Source organism: Miniopterus natalensis, chromosome 1, assembly GCF_054644295.1.
Source record: "Miniopterus natalensis isolate mMinNat1 chromosome 1, mMinNat1.hap1, whole genome shotgun sequence".
NCBI classification, from domain to species: domain Eukaryota; kingdom Metazoa; phylum Chordata; class Mammalia; order Chiroptera; family Miniopteridae; genus Miniopterus; species Miniopterus natalensis.
This window is the reverse complement of record NC_142081.1, coordinates 11,371,478-11,380,936: the sequence shown is the minus strand read 5'-3', so window position 1 is coordinate 11,380,936 and position 9,459 is coordinate 11,371,478.

Here is a 9,459-nt window from a genome sequence, read left to right as displayed (position 1 = left end):
CCACCTACTCTTCCTATAGAAGGATGTGAATGCCAGAAGGTAAGAGTCACTGGGGTCACCTTAGGATCTGTCGACCACAATTTCTAAAGTTGTTTTTCAGGAGAACATAATTTACCCAGATGTAAGAGGTCTTGTAGGCAAGAGGAAATGGTTTATGATCTGGCTCGGATCCTGAAACGTTAACCCTGCTCTACAGTGTCTTTCATTTCTTTTTTTCTCACTTTCCTGTAATATTTAAAGCCTCAAGGCCTTTCTAGTTACCAGTGAGCTAGAGCAGTCTGTCAGCTACCTGGAATATTATCCCTTCTTGTGAGGGCAAATATATTCTGTCAGACACCCTCCCCTTATAATTGTAGCTCATGCATGGGATCCTTAGTACCATGTCTCAGGAGACTCATCTCTACTTAGGTCTTTTCAACCACTTACAATAATGTAATTGAACATCTGAGTGCCTGTTAATGTATAAAGTTTCAAGGCACAAGGATAAAAAGATGAAACAGAATAGTGTTCTAGAACTTAGCAACGGCCTCCAAGTATTCCACTCTCTCACTCAGGCTTCTTATGATCCTTTGCCCACACCAGTGTTTCCCAGAGGGTGGTGCGTACCCCTGGAGTACTGGAGCTGACTCCCGGTGATCCGTGGACTGCAGGTCCGTCCTCATTCATGGGAAGCTGACCACCATGTTCAGGATCTGGGCTCAGGGACCAACTGCAGAGCAGTGTGGTGGAGCTGGGCACTCAGCCTCTTCCCCAGTGTCTCAGGCCCCAGGTCACCCTGCTGCAGCCTTTCCTTGGTCCCCACCGACCCCTCAGCGCTCCCCTCTGGAGTTCTTCCCCTTAGCCCTCTGTGGAGCCCCTCCTTTCCCCACCTTGCAGTCTCTTAAACCTCCTGAAATACCCCAACCCTGTTGCCGGCTCCCAGCCCGCCTCCCCGTCCACCATCCTTCACCCATCTGCTTCTCGGGCTTCATCCTGTCGGCCCCGGCTCCTTTCCTCAGCCCCAGCCTGGCTCTGCACCCTCACCTGGCCGTGATGGCACTGCCTCCCACCCGCTGCCTGGCTCCCCGTCCTCCCCGTGGCGCTGCTGCCTCGCTCGCGGCATCTCAGGAACTTCCTGCTTTCCCGCTCCTGGGCCCAGCCAGGCCTGCCCTCCTGCCCTCCTGCCCTCCTGCCCTGCCGCCCTGCCTTGGCACGTCTGCCTTCCCTAGCCCCGAACAATATGGCCTTGTCTGTAGGGCCGTGACCCTTCCTGACTTCTGTACCTCTTAGGGTACTTTTGTTAGCGTTGTCCTCAGCTTTCCCCTTAAAAATTAAGTTTAAAAAGATGAGTTGGTTGAAAGAAATATCTAAAGTGATTCTTGGATATGGCAAAGTTGTATGAAGGTAGAAGTGAATGGTAAGTTTGAGAACCACTGGCTTTGACTCTTCAAGCAGCATCTTTGCTACTTTCTCCCACAGCCCATCTCAACTCTGCTTCGTAGTCAAGATGAGTGAGCCTTGCAAGCCAGTTCACCTGGGTTTAACTCTTATGAGCTGTGACCTTAATCTGGGTTACTGAGCCTCTGTGCTTCCCAACTGGTGGAATGGGGGTAATTAGAAAGCCTTCCTCACAGGGCTGCAACCATTAAAAATAGGTTGTATGATAATTAAATACAGGCTGCCACTATTATTTTAAATCAGACCATGCCAACCCCTTCTTTAAAAATAAACAACCTTTTAGTTTCCTCTTGCTAAAAAGATAAAGTACAGGCCCTTTTGCATTTTTTATAGTCTTGTTTTCCTTCCCAGCTCATCTCTTGCCATCTCCCAGGCATCCTGAGTGTCTATCACATCTAATTGCTCATTCCCCAAACATGCAGGAGGCCTCTCTCCATGCCTTTGTATTTCCTATCTGCTCAGAATGTCATTTCCCTCTGTTGCTCTGTTTTAGATAGTTATTTTATTTTTCAATTACAGTTTATAATCAATATTATTTTGTATTAGTTTCAGGTGTACAGCATAATGGTTTAACAGTCATATACTTTACAAAGTGGTCCCCCTGATATTTCAAGTACCCACCTGGCAGCATATATAGTTATTGGAATATTATGGACTATATTCCCCATGACTGTATTGTACCTACCAATCTGTACTTCTCAATCCCTTCACTTTTTCACTCAGTCCCTCAACCCCCCTCTTCTCTGTCTGCTGCTGTCTTGAGCCTTCATTGATACCCCACACTGAGTGTACCACTGAAACCTTAAGTGACTGTCCCTACTTCTGTCCCGCCTGCCCTAGGATCTAAGATTGTCCATCTACAAAATGATTTATATTGTTTACATACCCAGTTTGTCTCCTGTCTAGACTAATGGGCTTCTCAAGAGGAAGAGCTTGCGTCTTGGGTCCCCATGTCCTTGTCTGCTGGAGAGAGAATGTATTTGCTCAGGAAGGGAGCTAGTTTGAGCTGGAGAGGAGGTTTAGCTGCAGACCAGGTTATGGGGGAAACAGGACAGAAGTTTCCTTTTTACACTCAGAAAGTACAAATCCCCCATGTAGAAGGAAGAATGTAGCAAATGGCTAAGTTACATGAAAAGTTCCCTATTCGCTCACATTTTAAAGATGTAAAATATAAATTAGCATCTTCCTGAGAAGCTTTACTTTAAAAAGTCACTTTTTTTTTTCCAGTGAAGCCAATCAGACAAGATCAGAGTAATTTTTATGGGGCAAGCCAACAACTTGCCAAGTGGATTAATTAGCTGCGTAGTTGCCAATGAATTACTTTACCCTGGGCCTCAATTTAAAAGAGTTTGGACTAAATGATGCAAAGATTCATTTTAGTGAATTCTTGGGGTCTTTAGAAATTAAAATGGAAATAATTTACATGTAGAAGTAGAAACACCTCTTCCACTTTCCCCTCATGTGCTAGCCTAGTTCTGGAAAGCAATCTGCTACAGTGATCCACACTTCATACCTAGTTTTTCCAAGATCTTAAAAACAGGTGAGTTTGCCTGGCCAGTGTGGCTCAGCAGTTAGTGTTGGCCCCAAAGGGTCATGGGTTCGATTCCCAGTCAAGGGCACGTACTGGGTTGCAGGTTTGCTCCCAGCCCCGAGTCAGGGCGTGCGGGAAGCAACCAGTCAATGTCTCTCTCTCACATCCATTGTTTCTCCCCCTTTCCCCCTCCCTTCCTCCCTCCCACTCTGAAAAGCAATGGAAAAAATACCTTCATGTGAGGAATAACAACAACAGCAAAAAACCCTGAGTTTACCATCAAGAAATATATACTGTTTTGTTGTTTTCTACTACTTCCATAACGTTACCACAAACATAGTGGCTTGAAAAAAAAAGTCCTCTTACCATTCTAGAAGTCAGAAATCCTAAAACCAAGGTGTTGCCAGGGCTGCATTCCTCTAGGAGGCTCCAGGGGAGAATCTGTTCCGAGCCTCTAGAGGCTGCTTGCACCCCTCACTGTGGCCCCTCCCTCCATCTTCAAGGCCAGCTGTGTGGCACCTTCAGCTCTTCCTCACACCTCTGCTTCCATCACCACCTCTCACTGTGGCCCTCCTGCCTTCCTCTTACAAAGATCCTTGTGATGACTTTGGGCCCACCTGAATAATCCAGGACCATCTCAAGAAGCTTAATCACACCTGCAAAGTCCCTTTTGCCATGTAAGTAACATTCACAACTTCAGGGACATGGACACCTTTGGGGGCCTATTATCTAGCCTACCACAGCTATAAATATCATTAACCTAATAAAAATCACCTAAGTAAACTTTAGTGCCTACCATTTGTAGCTTGGCTATGTAATGAATCCTGACTTAAGATCTATATTGAACATCTACGGCTTATTAATTATTAAAGGAGTGGTTCTGACACTTTGATGTACCAGAATCACCTGGAGAACTTGTTCAGGTAGATTTCTCAGCCCCATCCCCATAGCCTCTGATTCAGAATTTCCAGATCTGGGATGGGCCTCAAGAATTTGCATTTCTAACAAGTTTCCTGCTGCTGTTGCTGGTTGAGAAACAACCCCACCAAAAACTGAAGGGGACATTTACAAATAACAGTAAGTTCCTCTACCGGGATAATTGTGTGAGTAGCTCTAGTGACCTGCTGGGAAATTGATCCTGGGAAGTACATAATTTATTCTTTAAATATATTAATTGCTCCACAAAGTCCTTAGTGAAGCTGCCTATTTTGGTAAGATGCATTCTTACTCTTAAGTGATTGATTTTGGTGGAGATGTGTGATGATGACAGACTGACAACTACTAAAAGAAACATCTATTATTAGCACATTATTTTTTAAAAAAACAATTGGGAAATAGGAGTAATTATATGCCTCTTTGCATTAAGATCTAGAATGAAAAGAAATAAGAGGCAAATTAGCTTTAATTGTACTCATATTCACACACAGATCATATCTTGCTTCAATATTTATTTTTATGGCAAAATAGACTATTATATATTCATTTCACATATTTATTGTCAGTCGTTTAAACTTATTTGCCCAGTATATGTACACACTTTTACAAACCAATGACAGTTTAGAAGAATTAAGCTCTTCTGATTATACATTTTTACATTACTGATCATTAGACAGTAGCACATAAAATTGCTTTTTAAACTATAAAATAATACTAGACAACTATTTATAGTACTGTTTCAAAAAGATAGAATTTTCAGTGCATTGCTTGAATTACAGGGCAACTTTCCAAGATAATGTATTCATAAAAATTTTCTCCATATTTTGGGTTTGTTAGGCCTATTAAGTCATATTAACCTCTGTCTGAATTTTTATTTAAATAGACTTGCTACCTAAATATTTATTTTTAAGCTATACTTTGCTAAATTTACTATGCTGTTAACTCAGAAACGTACAACAAATTTCTGGTTTGTTACAGTGGAATTCTTTATCTGAACTAAACAGCATCAATTATATTCAGAATATCTTCCTCTATGAAGCACAATTCAGTGAAACACTGAGGGGTTTTTATAGGAAAATTTAACATCTGTATGATAAAAATCTAAGTGTTTTATATTTTGATATAAAAAATTACTTGAGAATACAGTAAAAAGGGAAAATCTATTTCAATGGTCCAATAACAATCAATCTTTTGAGTTAGGTTTGACTGTGTATCCAGGTTTGTTAAAAGTCTTAATACATTAAGAAATATTTTTCCCCTCATTTTCAGTGGGTTAGAAATTGAGTATACTGATAACTGTATAATAGCTCAATTCTACAACAAGAAATTAAGTTGCTTACTTTTAATACAAAACAAAAAATCTAATATGGAGAGGTTCTGACATTAACAGAAATATTTCAAAAACATTTAAGAATCATCCCTGTGTGTGTGTGTATAACTACTTCAATTTCTGTTTTGCCACAAAACCAAACTTTGCAAACAAAAGCCATTAGAGCTCTACCAATCTAAAAGTTGTTATAAATTATAGTATTTTTTCCGTGTGTTTCTTCTTTCACCTTTTTACTTAACTCACGTGGGTTTAGGAGTTTTGTATTGTTTCTCACCTTGTGTTTATTAAATCTGTTCTAGAAATAAGTTTGTCTCCTCGGGGGAATACTTACTTTTTTTCAGGCTACTTGTTGGACTGAACCAGTACTGAACTGGAATTATTCCAGTAAAACTGCAAAACCATTAGATCCTTTCAGGAGACTTAACTCTAAGATCAAATTACTATAACTATTACTGTAAAATAAGTGACAAAAGACCTGGCTCATTCAATGGTCCAATAATTTAAGTGATTTCTAATAAACTTCTAGGATAGAAAGTCCGCACAGTTTCAGCATTTACGGCTGCAGGCTGACCTGCAGTATTTGCACTCTTGTGAAAAATGAGTACTGAGCTTATATTCCCCACTTATTTGTTCCCTCTTTCTCAGCTGATACATGAGCAGACTGAAACGGAAACCCAGTTATCATGAACTCTGTACTAGTTTCATCAGCCTACCCCAAAACTGAAGACTGACAGACTCATGTTAGGACTAACCCAGGTAATCCAACCCTCTGAATTTCTTTGGCAGTAAATACCTGCTCCTAGAGTGTGAATTTAAAATACACATGCACACTTGAAATGTCAATAGTGACAATTGAAGTAAAGTTCTTGTCTTTTTACACAGTTTAAAAACCACCTAGCAGTTCAGTCAAAATTGCAGATTTATTGCCCTGGGGTTGTGTACGGCTATAGCCAGTGTGGATACACTATGGTCTTAGAAATTTTAAATGTCCTTTTATATGACACACCACAAAGTCATTTAATGGAAGTTAAGGTATAATGACCAAAAGAGTTACCTCCCTAATATGTCATTTTCAAAAGCTTGGAACAGTACATCAGCCACTGTTAGTTCTACAGTTAGTTCAAACACAGTTACTCCTTTCTTATCATTCATTTGTACTTATAATATTATAACATAATTTAAAATTAGTATATGGTTACTCTTTCCTAACCCATCAACACATTGGAGAGAGTTCAGATTTACTCTAGTTTTTGAAAACTAAGCATTTTAACTTCTCAGACATATTGGGGTAATTTAAACATCTTTGGAAATACGATGTGTAGCCAGCCCCTAATTTACATACACGTGACCTGGAGATGCCATTTACGTGGGAATATTTGCCTTGGGACTGCTGGGTGCTGCAGACCTTAAGCTTCCTTCCCTGCCCTTCCTCTACTTCCCAATTCATGCTAGTGACAATCCAAAGAACACGGGAGTGGGGACAGGCAAGGCAGGGGGCCGTATCGCCAATTCCGCCACCTTCACCCCTGCCCCGCCTCACAGCCAGTTTCCTGGTGGCATCCCTGTCACCTCATCGTAGGTCCCATTCTGTTCCTTAGCCTTCGTGTGCCGCTCGGATTTCTGTAGCAAACAATGGGGTATTCATGTATGAACATCTTAGGTCTCTCCTGAAACACTGATCGATCTGCCTCCAACTGCTTGCTGAGGCTCAGTCCCCACCACCAAGCAGACAGAGAATTCCTCTGGTCTCACCACCAGGGAGCAGCAGGGAAAAAACTGCTGTATATTTTTCTTGGAGCACTGATTAGGGTGACTGGGTCCTCTACCACTGCTTCCCTCAGAGCCCCTGTAATTAAAATAAGCTTTGAAGAAAAAAACCAAGAGAGTTAACACCCCCTCAGGGTATTGTTCATACGGGGAAATATTACTATGTCTCAATAATTCAATAAACACCTGAACTTCGAGAGCATAATTTTTATTTGGGAACTGCCTGTAGTAAAATACAGAAAAAAACGCCACTTTAACATCCAAGGACCGCTTCACAAGTTTTCTAAAATTCTCTCTATCCGCCCTCCCCAAACACACAAACTTTAAACGACTGGACTTTCTGCTTTTTCCTCATTTTTCTCTAATTGTAGGCACGAGGGTAAACAGAACCCTTACCTACAGAAACTTGAAAAACTCATGTTCTTTTGAGAAACATTTTCCCAAGCAAATTCCTAATGCACCAATTCCTCTATTTTTGAAATATTCCTCAGCTCAAAAGAGAGCTCCCTCCAATTTGGATTTTTTAAAATAAACTTTAAACTGGGAAGAATCGTTTTAGCTTATTCCACATGAAATCTTGATGGGAAGCAAGTCCCCTAAATTTATAGCCAGAACCGTTCCTTTCTTAAAAGACTTTTTAATCTGATTTAAAAAATGATTTACAGTAAACACTAATCCTTGTCTCCATCTGTTCATGCAAATCTCCATTAAACCTGTGCTTATGTTCCAGCTGACCTCCAGTTTTAGATTTTAATACACATCAAATTTTATATATAACATATATATTTAAATTTTTTAAGATTGTGAACATTAACACATCAACCCATTTGAAATGACCGTATTCTTCTGATGACGAAAGCTTCACAAAAGAGTTGGCCATACCATCGTCACTCAGTCCTGAAGCCCGACACTCTCCTCCCTGCTTCTGCCCCGAACTTGCTCTTTCTGGAAGATTCTAAGGAAGCACAGGTATGGCTCCTGTTTTGATTCTGCCAAAAGGTTTTAAAGGCTAAACTCTAGGGCTTTCTGAATGCTTCACAGATGTTCCAGAAAAAGTAATGGTAATGACTCCAGCAAACCTTCCAAGTGATATTCTAAAGTGAACTTTATGTGCTCAAAAGTACCCACTAAAATATTTCATCAAAAGGTCCACACTAACCAGGAAAGGTGAGGCCAGAGATGCCAAAATGGACCCCTGGAAAGCACTGGTTTGCAATCTACTTTTTGAGGAAATGTGCATTTGGATAATTCTGATTTGAATATCAAGGAACTAACAGACAAAGATACTGAAGCATTGCCTATGTTTGGCAGACAGTGACGTCCTCAGTTCAGGCTGGGTCAACTATGAAACCTTAAGGTTTTAGAGTTCGCTCTTGAAAATCACATTATTTCAGAGTCTATAATGTAGATTTGTTTTTATTCAGAAATACTTTCATATTCACTAACTGTAATGAAAAGTTTAAAAATTCAAAAGGGACAGAAAGTTACATGGTCTTAGAAGCTATGTCAAAGCAAACATGCAACATCGTAAGTGTGACATTCAAACTGCAATGCGGCCTCGTAGCTTTCTCATAATCAAATTATTACAAGAGGAATACAAACATACCATATATTACTCTTCGGATTGTGTTTTACAATATGTTCTTGTCAGTGGGACACTTTAAAATGTTTCAACCTGACAGAAAAGCATTTTTTAAAAACCTACCGTGGAAGAAAATAAATCATCAGAAACACTCCCGTCTTCTGTATGGCATGGAGATGGGAAATATTACCATAAAAGAAAGTTTACTCCAGCCTTCTGGGAGCTCTTTCTGAGTATTTACACTTAAGTCTATTGCTCTTTAAAAGGACTCTCAAAAACAGTTTTAGATTTAAAATTTTAAATATATATTTTGTTCCTATGCGACAAATGTGTTCACGTTCAATAATCCTTTTCACGAACATCTTCTGAATCTCCCTCTGAAGTGGTGGCTTCTGGGTAACTCAGTTATGAAGGGAACCTGTCCCGCAGCTGGTAGCACACGCACGGTGTTCACAATAGTAAGTTAAACTGCTTTAGGAGTTAACGTGGGGACTGGAAACACCCCTAGGATAGTGTAATTTGGGGAAACAGCCCTCGACTGGACATTTTGGAAGCCTATAATTTGGAGAAGCAGCCTCAGCAGGGAGGGATGGCTCCTCAGGTAACCGTGCCGATGAGTCCTTACCTACTCGACTCCCACGTGACGAGGCCACCTGAGCCTGGGCCTAAGGCGACACTCCCCGCCCCACTCAGCCTTGTTCTGCCCACTGTGGTAGGGGTGGCTAAGAAGCTAAAATTGATCTCAGGGGCGAAGTCAGGTGGTTAGGGAGCTAAAACTCAGTACCCTCAGCGCCTCTTGGATACCGCAGCGACCCCGGTAGCCCCACAAGTTTCGGCTGTGGTCGCAGGCGATGAGGGAAAACTATTACCAACTCT